The sequence below is a fragment of the Panicum virgatum genome, chromosome 7K (genome assembly GCF_016808335.1).
Source record: "Panicum virgatum strain AP13 chromosome 7K, P.virgatum_v5, whole genome shotgun sequence".
Classification (NCBI taxonomy): Eukaryota; Viridiplantae; Streptophyta; class Magnoliopsida; order Poales; family Poaceae; genus Panicum; species Panicum virgatum.
Genome location: NC_053142.1, coordinates 30,911,518 through 30,925,838, shown reverse-complemented (window position 1 = coordinate 30,925,838; position 14,321 = coordinate 30,911,518).

The following is a 14,321-nucleotide window of genomic DNA, read 5'->3' as shown; positions in this document are numbered from 1 at the left end:
GGCTTGTTGCGCTAGGGGCGACACCCCCAGTCGCACTTCGGCGGTCGCTCCCGGAGAACTCTGTTGGTGAACACCGGGAGCGCGCCACGGTAGTTCCGAAGGTAGAACCACCCTCGGCTCCCACCGGCATTGTTCGTTGTCATCTTGCTCGGGATGTAGAAGTTCTTTCGGGAGTGACGCACGTGGAACGTCAGGCCACCAGCTCGCGTGAACCGCCTCGGTTGGCCCCGCGCGCTCTCGATGAAGAGTTCGCTGTGGAACAGGTGGATCCAGAGATCCCAGTGCACTTCTATCCCAAGGTACCCCTCACAGACGGCGACGAAGACCGCCGCCTGTGAGATGGAGTTGGGGCTAAAGTTGTGCAGCTCCGCTCCATAATAATCGCACAACGCCCGCATGAACCTGCAGACGGGGATGCCAAAGCCTCGCTCGTGAAGGCGCACGAAGCTCACAACGTAGCTCTGCGGGGGCTTCGGCTCGTCTCCTCTGGCCGCGGGGAAATCCACGCCGGTGCCCCCGAGTCGGGGTTCCGCGGTAGCACCCGGTCGGCGACCAACTGCACCAGAACCGCCACGGTGGCGGAGGACTTCCCCCACGGCAAAGGCTCCTGGACGTCTGACATCTCTTTGAGTCGAGGGGGGGTAGGGGAGTGAAGGTTCCGGGATGGCTATGGTGCGCTCGCTCTCTCTCTCTCTCTCTCTCTCCTTCCTCTTCCTCCTTTCGCTCTTGGCTGCGGGCTCAGGATGCAGGGGAGGCAGAGAAGGCAAAGTGAGACGAAGGCAAACAACCAGGTGAGCCCAAACAACCCCCTTCTCTTCATTTTTATTCACCATGACGGGCGAACCCACCGCCGCAGCCCAAATCTACCACATTGAATGCGGTAGATTTTGCTGTCGCTGACGGCTGGGCCCCACGGCCGCGGAGTCTCCCACGCGCGCATGCAGCAGTAACTGCGGCACGATAATCGGCGGGCGCGGCGCGACTATTGCGCTATCCCATCCGTCAGCCGCCGCCCGCGCCGCTTCGTTTGGCCGAGGCTGCTGCTTGAAAAGGCGCGCCCACACCGCACCGCACGAATCGGGCCACGTCGCCCATAACCAGCGGAAGACCCGCGTGCGTGACTCGCGACTCCGTATCGTTCTTGAATCATGACGGAATATTCCTTCCGGGGTATCGTTACTCTCGAAGGAATCGCATTCCGAGGCCTTACTGATCAGGGGTTCGAAGCCTGGCCCATCGAGGGTTCGATAGGCGCCCCATATCGCCAGAGTCAGGGACTGCATGGATGTACCATAAAAGATACCCTCGAATGCGGAGTTCGAGACATCCTACACAGTGTTCAAGGCCAGTCGAGGGTGCCTAGAAGGGGGATCCCATCGAGGGAGAGCATCGAGCCCTCGGGTCCTATCGAACGGATCCGAGCCCCGCCTAGCGAACCCTCGCGAGCGCTTTATGAGACGTGTCCATGGACCACGAGCCGACCCCTATCGAACGGGGCACGGACGTCCGCTTGAACTACCCGCTAATAGCTCACCAAAGCAGCCATAGCTCGTGGCCTGGGCATGGGTAGCATGGTGCGCTTCACCCCCTCTTCCCTGCGGAAGGGCGACGAGGGTCGTAATCATAGTCGAGAGTTCCCCTGAATGCCTTCACACGGGCCTGGGCTCGGGGGCTCCTAGCACACCACGGTGTCAGACCGCACCCTCGAATAAGTCGATGACCGTCAATTTGTGAAGCTCCACGTGTATAACCAAATCCCCCGCTGTTAACGTACGCTCCCCTGATGGTTAAGCTGAACGCCGAGTCGCTGTACCAGCACGGAGAATGCCAAGGGCGGCTGAAAGAGTGCCGTTGCCGGCTGAAAAAGACGCTGGACGACCATCCCGGTGAGGCAACCCAGTGGGGCAGCGTTTATAGTCCTTGGACGAGCACAAATTCTCCTCCAAGGCCTCGGGGGCTACACCCGCGGGTGCGCTAACGCGCCCCCGCGAAGGAGACTTCACACATATTTGAGGACTGTAACCCTCTGTATGTCCCTATACCCTCGATCATACTTCCCGTAAAAAAGAAAGGGGGACTTTATTGCTCAATGCAAATAAAGATTACAAAGGGTTACTGGCGCGAAGCCGTCGAAAAGTACAAACACATTGCCACCTGCGTGGCAATTTTCCCTGTCTTGGGGAGGAGCAAGCGGCGAAGAAAGGCACCGTGCCCCTGGCCGAAGCGACGGCCAGGCTGCTAGGGATGCAAGAAACAGCCCCCAGACCTTACGGGTCCAGCGGGATGCTCTCCTCGCAAGCTTTCTTTTAGTGTCTCCACCCCCGAAGACCACGCGGGGGGTCGAGCTGGCGGACAGCACCCTCTGCACCGTCTCCCCAAGAGCAACCTTGTTGCCGGGGGGACAACGCGAAGAACAGCCGCAAGACCTGGCGCCAGCGCTACAGTCAGGCGTCTCCATCCCCCTTCAGGCTAGGGGACATCGAAGGAGCAGGACCCCACGGGCCCAATGCTCTTCTGCTGATCCCACTGAAACTGAGGGATGGTGCGCACGTCCTCTCCGGTCTTCCCCTGCCGCTCGCAAGCTTTCTTCTAGCACCAAAGGCCTAAAAAAGGCAGGCCACCCCAACTGGGGGCCGGTCATGAAAGGCAAAGGAAAACATTACAAGGCTTAGGCAATGCTAGAAGAAAGAAGCAGGGAGGTTGGAGAGGAAAGGGAACCCCACGACCCCTATTTATAGCTGTGTCGGGCACCAAGCTTCAAGCCTGTCAAAGGGCAAGGGCTTGGACCTCCCGTGACGGCGCAGTGCTCCACGAGCAAAGGATGCCCTCGGTTACCGCGCCAAGACACGACCGAACAAAATAAAGCGGAGCAGAGCCCCTGGACGCTAAGCGGTCCAGCATCGGCTCAGGCCGACCACCCTCGAACGGCGCACCGCAAAGCAACCAGGGAAGCCGGGGCCAAGGCCCTAAGCGCGGGACAGCGCGACGAAAGCACCAACTGCCGTGCAGCAGGCGCCATCGTCTCCCTGGCCCCCCTAAGCGCACGGGCACGTCTTGTCCCTGGAACAAACAAAACAAAAAAGGTGCGTGCCTCGAAGTACTCCCCCTGCGGGCGCACTACCCCGACCGACGTGTTGTCACATCCGCCGGGTTAGCGCTCAGGCGCGTCTGGCGGGTGCGCGGCATTGACTGATCACGTCAAGGGAGAAATCACCGAATCACCCTTTGGCCAAATCCCTTGACTCGACCAAAGCCTCGGGGGCTACTGTCGGGTACCACGATTAGGGACACCCTAATCGGGGTACTAAGATCGCTTTAAAACGCAAACACATGCTAAGGCAACTGGGGCCACAAAGGCCCACGGCCTCCCTCCGATCTGGAAGAAAGGAAAGGACTCAAAGAAGCCTAAACACGTGGCCCAGCGACACGGTGCGGCCCATCCACGCTCCCCTCGGACCGCGGGGTGGTTTCTGCCTCGCTCGAGGGCTCCCGTCGAGACCCCTCGACTGCGCCCCACATTTCCGCCTCGCTCGAGGGTAGCGAACCTACCCTCGAGCGGGCAAATCATTTCCGCCTCACTCGAGGGTAGCGAACCTACCCTCGAGCGGGCGAATCATCTCTGCCTCGCTCGAGGGTAGCGAACCTACCCTCGAGTGGGCGAATCATCTTCACCTCGCTCGAGGCCACCCCTCGGCGCAAGGGACAAACAGCCCTGCAACTCACCCGCCCGTCGTACGGAGGCTTTAAGTGCCAACCACTCCTCCACATTGCTCAGGACAGATGGAGCCAGACCACCATTTCCCACGATGGCAGTGATTGTAGTCCCATCCACCAACTCCGGTCACTGCTCCGCCATCTCGGGCACTGTGGCGATACTATGGGACCTGCGATGCGGGATGGAGCGTGCCCGGCACTGCTCCCCGCACTATTCTGCCAACTCCGGCCGACCGGACTCTACCTCATCATATGTATGGCCCCGGACCACCTCCTGCTTGGGAGGGGGTCCGGTGTCGCCACTAGCCCCTCGGAGAGGGACGCCCATCACTCGTAGCCAGGAGCCCGGACCTCCCCCCTCGAGGGGTCCGGGACCTCCACGTGTCTCCCGGACCTCCTAGTGTGCACGACAGCACTCCGTCCAGGGGGTCCGGGACCGCCGCGTGCCCCGCCGCCGAGTACGCAAGATCCTGACCCGCAGGGCCCACAGAACGCCACATCTGGAGAACTGTACGCCCTACAGCGACGACCACTCCGCCTACAGGGGTTGGCAGGACGCCGGCACGATCTCCGCGAGACCAAGGATGTGGCCAGGACAATCGTCACGTCCAACGCCATGCCCCATAGTGTACTTTCTACAGTGTTTGACCACTGCACCCCCACGATTCGGGGGAAGATGGTGACTTCCGTGTTCCCCTACTCATGTACCCCGTCCCTCCTTGTGTCTATAAAAGGAGGAGGTGGGCATCCCTTAAAAAGGTCGATCGACTCTATAAGACATCTACCGCTCAGAGCACACGCACCTGCGCCTAGCTTCCGACATCGTTATTCGCCACGCTCAAACCCCTCTTCTAGCAGAGACTTGGGAGCCTCCCTCCCTCTCTCAGCTCGCTTGTACCCCTACTACAAGCACTCCGGGTACAAGATAATACAGTGCACTCGCACACCCCCTTTGCTGGACGTACGGCCCCGGGGCCGGAACCAGGATAAACCCGTGTGTTACTGTGTTGCCTCTTGCATCAACATCTGGGACGAGGAAACATGCGGCATTTACTAGTTGGGATCCGGACCCCCGGGTCAGGACACCGACAATAAAGTTCCCTCATTATCCACTCTAAAGTCTGGTGCCTTATTTTCTCCAGTATGCATTCGGATTTTCATCAAGTCCTTATCCGAACTTTGGGCCTTTCTGATTTTATCCTCTAGAGTGGGTTGAATGCTCATCTTGTGAATAGAACCTCGAGGGACAATGTGCACATTCAATCGTGCTATTTCTTCCTGCAGATGGGCATCCTTGGGTCCATAAGATTTCCGGCTTAAGGCATCAGCTACCACATTAGCTTTGCCAGGGTGGTAATGAATTTTCACATTATACTCTTTAACCAGTTTTAACCACCTTCTTTGCCTTAAGTTCAAATCTAGCTGGGTGAAAATATACTTCAAACTCTTATGGTCGGTGTAGATCTCACACTTATTTCCAATTAGATAATGTCTCCAAATCTTGAGGTCATGCACTACGGCTGCAAACTCCAGATCATGTGTTGGGTAATTCTGCTCATGAGGCCTGAGCTGTCGGGAAGCATAAGCTACTACCTTCCCGTCTTACATGAGTACACATCCTAATTCTTGTCGGGATGCATCACAATAAATGACAAAATCCCGATGAATATCCGGTAGGGTCAGCACTGTGGCAGTTGTCAACCTATTCTTCAATTCTTGAAAACTTCTTTCACATGACTCTGTCCAGGTGAATTTCTTATCCTTCTTGAGCAGCTCTGTCATGGGCCGGGCTATCTTGAAAAATCCTTCAATGAATCTCCGATAATACCCAGCTAATCCAAAAAAGCTTCTGATTTCACTAACATTGGTCGGTTGCTGCCAGTTGGAGACTGCTTCGACCTTCTCAGGGTCCACTGCTACTCCTTCTGCGGTCAGAATATGACCAAAAAAAAGCTACTTTCTCAAGCCAGAATTCACACTTGCTGAATTTGGCATATAGCTTATGTACTCTCAGCTTTTCCAATACTACCCGCAGATGTTGCTCGTGTTCCTGGACACTCTTGGAGTAAATAAGTATATCATCGATAAAGACTACGATAAACTTATATACCTCGTCTATAAATACCTTGTTCATGAGATTCATGAAATAAGCAGGTGCATTTGTGAGTCCAAAAGACATCACCGTAAACTCAAACTGCCCGTAACGGGTGACAAAAGCTGTCTTTGGGATGTCGCTTTCTCTAATCTTGAGCTGAAAATATCCTGACCTCATATCAATCTTGGAGAAGTACTTGGCTCCTTTTATTTGATCGAAAAGGTCATCAATCCAGGGGAGGGGGTACTTATTCTTGATGGTAACTTCGTTTAGTGCTCGATAATCTACACACAACCTCATACTCCCATCCTTCTTCTTGACAAATAGGACTGGGGCTCCCCAAGGCGACGAGTTTGGTCTGATGAAGCCAATTTGTTGTAGTTTTTCCAACTGCTTCTTTAATTCCGCCAATTCAGAGTCTGTCATCCTATAGGGTCTCTTGGCTATAAGGGAGGTTCCAGGGACAAGGTCGATGACAAACCCTATATCCCTATCTGGTGGCATTCCAGGAAGTTCTTCAGGGAAAACATCTGGATACTCATTTACTACTGGGACTTCTTCCAAGGACTTAGCTTCCATGCTAAAAACCATTGGGTCTGGTCCACTTCCCCGGGTATGGCAGGTCACTCGTACTCCTTCTGGGTTCGTTAGGTGTACCACCTTGTCAGTACAACCTATGAGACCATTGTGTAGGCTTAACCAGTCCATTCTAAGGATCCCGTCTATTCCCTTAGACTTAAGTACTACTAGGTCTGCTAGAAATTCTACCCCACTTAAATTGATCCTTACCCGTAGACAACCTAGTTGACACTTGATGTCACCTCCAGGTGTCCAGGTTAATAGGGGTGTTTTTAGTAGTACTGTAGGTATTTTATGCTTATCCATGAAGCTTGACAATATGAATGAGTGTGATGCTCCAGAATCAAATAATATTGTTGCCAGATTTGAGCTGACTAGGACTCACCAAGTACCACTCCTTGTGCAACCTGAGCCTCCTGTGCGTTGATGTGGTTGACGCGGGCTCGTCCATACGGCTGCTGGCTGTTGTTGTTGCCCTTGTTGTTGCTGCCGACGGGAACACGGTTGGCTCCGGACACCGGTGGCCTAGGCCCATTCACCGTGTTGGAGAAGGCTGATGCAGCAGGCTTGTTCTTGGCATATGGGCAGTTGGCAATATAGTGCCCTGTCTCACGGCAGTTGAAACAGGCCCTAGCATTATTGTTGTTGGTGGTGACTTGGCTAGCATTGCTCTGTGGGGCCTTCATGGTGTTCTGGCTTCTGAACTGTGTGTTAGGGGCTTGGGATCCTGACACTTGTGACTGGGTCCTATACTGCATTGGGGACTAAGATCTTAGTGCAGTATAGCTGGAGCTCCTTGATTTCTGGAAGCAGTCCTGCTGGCGGGCCTTACTTTCCAGGAACTTGCGCTTATTTTCCCTCCTTTCTTCAGTTTTGGCCCTTTCTGTGAGGATGGCCATATTCATCAAAGTATTGAAGTCTGGGTATATCTGAGGGGTAAGCAAGGTTCGGAGTTCTAGGCTCAATCCCTTCTTGAACATGTCCTGCTTCTTTTCATCCTTATCTACTTCTTCTAGCGCATAGCGGGCAAGCTCCATGAACTGGTAAATGTACTGTTCTACAGACATGCTCCCTTGCTACAGTGCGCAGAACTCATCTGCCTTGCACTTCATGGTGGCTGTGGGGATATGGTAGCGACTGAACTCTTTCACAAACTCGTCCCAAGTGATGGTGGTGGCATCTTCGACAGCGGCACAGTAATTCTCCCACCAAGCTAAGGCAGTTCTGGTGAGTTGGTGAGCTGCCAGGAGGACTTTGTCTCGGTCTTGGCATTCGAACGGCTCGAGCTTCCTTTGGATCACACGTAGCCAGTCATCTGCCTCCAAGGGGTTGCTGGATCCTGCAAAGGTGGGTGGCTTGGTTCTCAGGAATGCTGTCAGCTTGTCGTTCATAGTCTGCTCTCTTGGCCGCTTATTGACGAGGGCATTGGCCAGTGCTTCCAGTATGAGGATCTGGTTGTGTATTATTTGTGCCAGGTCCCCGAGGGGTGGTGGTGGTGGCAGTGGCACTTCCCCTTGGCTTTCTTTTTCTTGCTGGTCTACCTCCTGCTCCTCCTGAAGAGGGTCCTGTATGTTAGGCGGTCCTCCCGCGTCAGGGGCTGCAGGGCTGTGGGAGGCTCTTCAACTGCGTCGGGAAGACATCTGTAGATTGGGTAGAGTCTTTATGAGATTGGGATTAGGATTAAGTGATGTTTAAGTTGTTTAATTCGTATTTTTGAAAAGACAGAATCTACCTTTCGCCGTAAAGCACACAAACTAGCAAACAACAAGCACAAACAACTTTATTACTGCAAGAGGGGGTGTACACACTAGGACAAGGACAAACGCGTACTACACATCTGGGTACAGGGTCATGCTTAAGGGTACAACTTAAGCCAGAGGGACTGGGGGGCTTCTCCTAGGGTGGCTTCGGGACAAGCTACTCGCGGGGCGAGCCTTCTTCTGGGACGGAGTGTGCGAGTAATCCTTGCTCGCCGTCCTCTAGGTTCCCGTTTTCCAGGGATTGCCCAGTAGCTTCCCCTTCTTCGGCGGCGGTAGACCCTTCAGGGTTCTCGGGCGGGGCTTGTGGGGTTCCCAACAGTGGTCCCCATCCTATGACGGGCGTTCCAAGTAGGACATGGTCTTCCCCAATTGCCGGGACTGGCGTTCCACTTCTGGTCCATTCTTGCATACGCCGGTCCCGGGCCTGCCTGAGGCTCTCCTGGGCAACCGCTTCGCTGCTGACCACGGCTGCGGCCCTTGCCTCGGCTTGGGCTGCCCGGATCTGTTGCAGTCTTACCGCGAGCTCTGCTTGCTCGGCTCGATGGGTCTGCTCCCTCAGGATGTTGGCTTGCTTGTCAAAGAGCCGATCCAAGGAGGCTAGGTAGGTAGCCACTTGGTACAGACGTCGCAGGGCTGATTTGAGTATGCACTAGAAAAGTAGAAATGGCGGATTTGAGGACGACCAGTTTGGAGGATATGCTACCCCACCTCCCTCCTGCCGTTTAGGGCAATGGAAACTCTTTAAAAAATTTTAAATTAGAACTATGAGTATGACTAGCTAGTTATTATACTCTACAGTCTACACTCTAATGCATGGCCAAGCGCGGTGAGGCCCTCCTAATGCGTCACTTCGGTTTGGATACCGATGCACCCTCTCCGGCGTTGGTCGACGGAAAGAAGGCATACGATGCCGTGTGCAAGGCCTCTCTTCAGCCGACATACCGTTTAGCGATCAAGGAGCTACTCCCCAACACTAGGGTAAGCTCAGCAGCGGGCCGGCGTAGAGCCATCTCTACTGCTGCTTGAGACGGTGGCTGCGATAGAGCTAGGTTGTTCAGGTTGTTTAGTTAGTGAGTAGTTGGTTTTTGAGTTGCATTTCTAGGCCCAGGCTTTTATCTTGTAATATCTAACAAAAGATGGGCCAACACATGAAGTTGTGCTGCGTTGTGTAACTTGGATTGTTTTCTTCTATCTTAATACAAAGAAGCGGAACTCTCCTAAGTTTTCGATAAAAAAGTCTACACTCTAATCTACCATGATGAATTGGACTAGTTGATTTAATCAGTGTATATTTGCTTCACATGCAGGGCTCTGACTCGTCTAATCATGGTAAAATATGGAGGAAGAAAAAAAATCCACCTAGAATAGGTATTAGCAAGAAGATGGATCTATATGGCAAATTTATTTTTTTGAGGAAAAATTCATATAGCAATTCACTCATGTTGTAGCTTTCCATAGCAAAACTTTCTTGGCGACATGTGGCAACCAGGGAATTAAATACCATAATAAGCAACGTTATTTTTACTCTTTCTTTTGCGAGGACGCGTTATTTTACTTTATATTATGTAATGAGTCAAGAATATTAGATAGAGCCAAATATTACATACATGTGCTGAGAAAATTTGCCAGAAGTGAATATTAGATTATTCGGATGTCATGCAGTTTTGCCAAGATAAATCTATTTGATTTGACTATTAGCAGGGCCCAAGCTTTTTCGGAGTTTTTTCTCATTCCTTTTAGGCAAAAGGATTTCCTCTCATTCTAGTAAAAGCATGGGCTTTTTCATTCTAGGAACAAAGGGAACATTCTGCGAAGTTTGTTGTGCCCTGGTCCGGAAATGACGACGGAGCGTGCTTTGACAGTAGCAGTCTTTTCAAAAAAAAAAAAGACAGTAGCACAGCCTCCAAATAGATGCGTTGCTGCCGTGTTCAACGTGTCAGGAAGACATATTCTTCCTTTAATCCTTTCTCTTAGAACACCGGGACATTATATGCTGGAAGCTCCCCTAACGCATTATTATTAGTTAATACAACTTTTTTCACAGGAAGCAGTATAAAGTTTTTTCTGCAATCATTAGGGACAGACATTATTGACACTCGCCGTTTTCAAGATCTTTTATTTATTACAGGGAGTATTTGTATAGACTTTGCGGCATGCAGACTGCTTTATAAGAGAAAACATATAAAATATCAGCACTCCGAGTAATTGAGAATTAACAGAAGTGATTGCATAATTGAGCGGATGGTTGGAAACTTTTTCTCTATGGCATTTCCGAGTTCAAGACCTTCCAAGTTGCAAAGAAACACTACCAGAAAAATGGGCATTCGTCCAACATGTTAGTACCGGACGCATTTTCGTCTGGTACTAACGTGTGAAATTAGTATCGGGTAGAAATTTTTTGTTCTCGGAGGCCATTTAGTATCGGCTGGTAACTCCGACCGGTACTAAAATGCGACACTTAGTACTGATTGGTGTCTTGGCCCGGTACTAAATGGTCTTCTACGGGTTGGTTCAAAAGGAAAGCATCTCCCACCCAATCACATGTAATACATAGGTGAGATGGTAAGGAAGCAACGCGCGAGGCCGGAGGTCATGAGTTTGAATCTTCGTGCACACGCATTTACGTGTGACTTGTGACTTTATTTTTTGGGTTCGTGAATTTTTTCCACAAATGTTGGAGACACCTTGATTCGCATGAAAATTCGCGCGTGTGCGGGCCTCCCGAGGGTTCGTCAAATTTTTTCCTTTATTTTTTGGGCTCAAAACCATTTAGTATCGATCCATGTTACCGACCGGTACTAATGTCTCATTTAGTACCGGCCAAGCGGTACCGATCGGGCGTCCGGTACTAAATAGGGGTTCCCGACTGGCACTAATAGCCTTTTTTCTAGCTTTGAAATTTTTTTAGTTTATAATTATATCTGTTATGTAATTGTAAACAATTCGCACATGGTAAGTCATTGCTAATCAAGCTTCCAATAAGATTAATCATGTAATTTATATGCTCAGCTCTTTGTATGACATTTGCATGCTTGTCTTGCTTTGGAACCATATATTTGATAATTCACTTCTCATATGTGTCAAGCCATAGATATATAGAAACCATCATTGTTATGCATGAACACTTGTTTCTATTTTTCCTTCATACTTTGCTTGACATTCACCAATATATCCTCATTTGATTGCATATCTCATGAGCCAATAAGTAAATTCATATACAAATAAATTTCTGCTCAACCATTCTTTAACAAACAAGTTAGTCCTTTAATGATGTTGTTATTCAAGTCACCACAACCCATTAGGGGCCTGGATGCACTTTCAATTTGTAAAAGAAAACCTAGGTGTGAAAAAATAGCAATCTCTCTAGTACTCAATTGGATGGAGTCAGATACCTTTAATATCAGAAGTTATATTTAGACAGTTGGTTCAAAAGCAAGCCACCAGCTGATGCACTGCAAGAACAAGATCAAGGTGTCTCCAGCATTTGTGGAAATTAAAGAGCACTTAGCTTTACTCACATTAGGGTTCTAGTTAGGTTTCTCTGGTGGTCGTTAAGTTATGAACATAGCACTTGCAAGCAAAAGGGGCTACTTTGTGAAGTTGTGGAAAAAGACCTAGCTAGCCCTTCTTGGCTCTTTTGGGAACCTCACAATTGTCAATATAGAGTGGACCAGCAAGTAGCTGGCCTATCTTGGAGCCTATCTGTTTATTCATAATATAAAGTGTTCTATGATTAAAACACTTCGGGTTGCCTCATGGCACTGTTTGGACAATGTGTGGTTCAAGATTGGGTATATATGTATTGCTTTTTTCCACTTGTGGGAACACCCGGCTTTCACTTTCATAAGTGTCTGTATACTAATTTGTGATCATTTAATTGTACGAACCATTGTGTCTGCTAGTATATTTTGACTAAGAAGAAATGCATTCGCTTCCACGACAATGCGTGAATCAACACCGTACCGCCTCATAGGGTTCATGACGATTGAACTAACATAGTCTCTAGATATAGCCCTATAGGGTCCGCATTCCGTTTTCTGCGATCATTTTGACTAAAGATACTGAAAATATACATAATGTGGATATATAACAAAGGCTGCCAAAAGTGTTTCGGCAAGTCGTTCTCATGTTTTTTAGATAATGGACAAGGTGAGATGTTCTCATAATAACCGACCTAAAATCTCCCTAGCACCTCTTAGATTTATTATTGTTTGCGTTTGATGTTCTATTTATTTCCTTGCCGCAAGCCAAGACGCCAAGCGACTCCAAATAATTCCTATAGTATAATATCTCGTAGGGTTTAAACTCCTGTCACAAGAGATGGACCTGACCTAGATGGCATTCCAAATGGATTTTGTCATGGATCATACGTATACATTATACAGGCAGTTTTTTCTCTTTTTTTCTTTTTTTTTTGGTGGGGGCTATTTGTGGGCCAATATTTACAGAAAGTATTTGTTCAGATGTTAAATTCCTACCAAATACTACAAGGTGGTCTTCGCGCTTGCTAACATCCTACGTACTCCCTTCATCCCAAATTATTAGTCAGTTTGGCTTTTCTAGATTAATGGACTTTGCTATGCACCTAGACTAATATATACGTAGACGTAGATGCATAGCAAAAACTATAAATCTAGAAAAGTCGAAACGACTAATAATTTGGGATGGAGGGAGTAATATGTGTGATCTATTGAATTGGTCCTTGCTCAATTTTACTACTTGCTAGGTCTTTATTCCTTGGGGTTAGATAAAAAGTTGAGCTAGGTAGTGGCCAAACTGAGAGAAAGCCATAAAGAGAGAGAAAAAAAAGAACCACCTGCCAAAAGAGCAACCCTTATCATTTGATCCCCTGCTGAGTTGCCTATCTTCCCAACCATCTAATTGCGTGCCACATTATTTATTTATCATTTCTAGATGGAACCTTTTTATAGTTATCATTCCTAGGTTGGCTTCATTTGTTTATGCTTAGTGGCATTCTAAAGCAAAATGGTACAGCAGAGAAGAGTACGCATTTATGATTAAATAAATAGGATGAATGACAAGGGTGTGCCAATTGGTATAATTAAGCTGGGCCAGGCAGCTATCTTTGACTTATCGTGCAGATTCATCAACATCTCATCACCACAGTTAAACTCACTCCCAAAATAAATTCCATATAGTGTGGAATAACTTGAACTTAGCTATATACATTGTTCGATCACCACATACTAATTGATGAGCCTATGTGTTGTGTGATGAAACTATGTTTTACATGAGAGACAGAAATCATATGCATGTGGAACTTTTGGGCGACGGTGGCTTTCGTGTTCAAAACTCTAGCCCTCCGTTTTCTAATAGTCAAAGGCAATATAGCTCCACCTTTGGAAGTGCCATTAGATAGGGCGACCAGGACCTAACGGCCTCCATTTGGTAGAATTGGAATAGTTAAGAATAAAGTGACAAATGGTTGAGTAACGCGTGGGAATCCGCCAACCAATTCTGGCAAAATATAATCTTGAAGAAAATAGGCATTGCAATAGCTCTAACTAACCCATCAACTCGTGCGACTGCACGGGCAAGTAATTTATAGTTATATGTCCTTAGTTAACACTCCATTTGTTTTAAATTATAGTTTGTTTTATCTTTATCCTAAAGGAAATTCATCTAATTTTGACTAAGTTTATAAAAAATAGACCGAGATATATTTTAGTCTATCTAGTGAACCTAGTTTAATATTGTATATATTTATAAATTTTTTCTATAAACTTGAACAAACATGGTAGAGAAGTTTAACTTAGAACAAAACTACAGTTTGGAACGAAGAGATTAGGCAAATAGAGTTTTTAATTATACACCAAAATACATAGAATTTGAATATATTTAACTCTTTTGTGAGTAAATATTCTTTAACTTGTATAAATCACAATCATAATGCTCTGGTAATCCCAGCTTTATCTTAGTACCTGTCATGTAGGTCAACACCACAGCATGTGCTCATAAAAAAAACATCGGATTTTACTTTTGGAAAGGATGGCAGCTCTCTTTATACATAGACAGATTTACATGTATATTTGATTAGCTCGTTGGGATAGACTCTCTGATTATTACTAATAATAGTAATATTAATTAGAGTAATTAGCTAATCAAATAGTACGTTCCTATATGAATGCATATGCAATTAGCTCATATCTTTT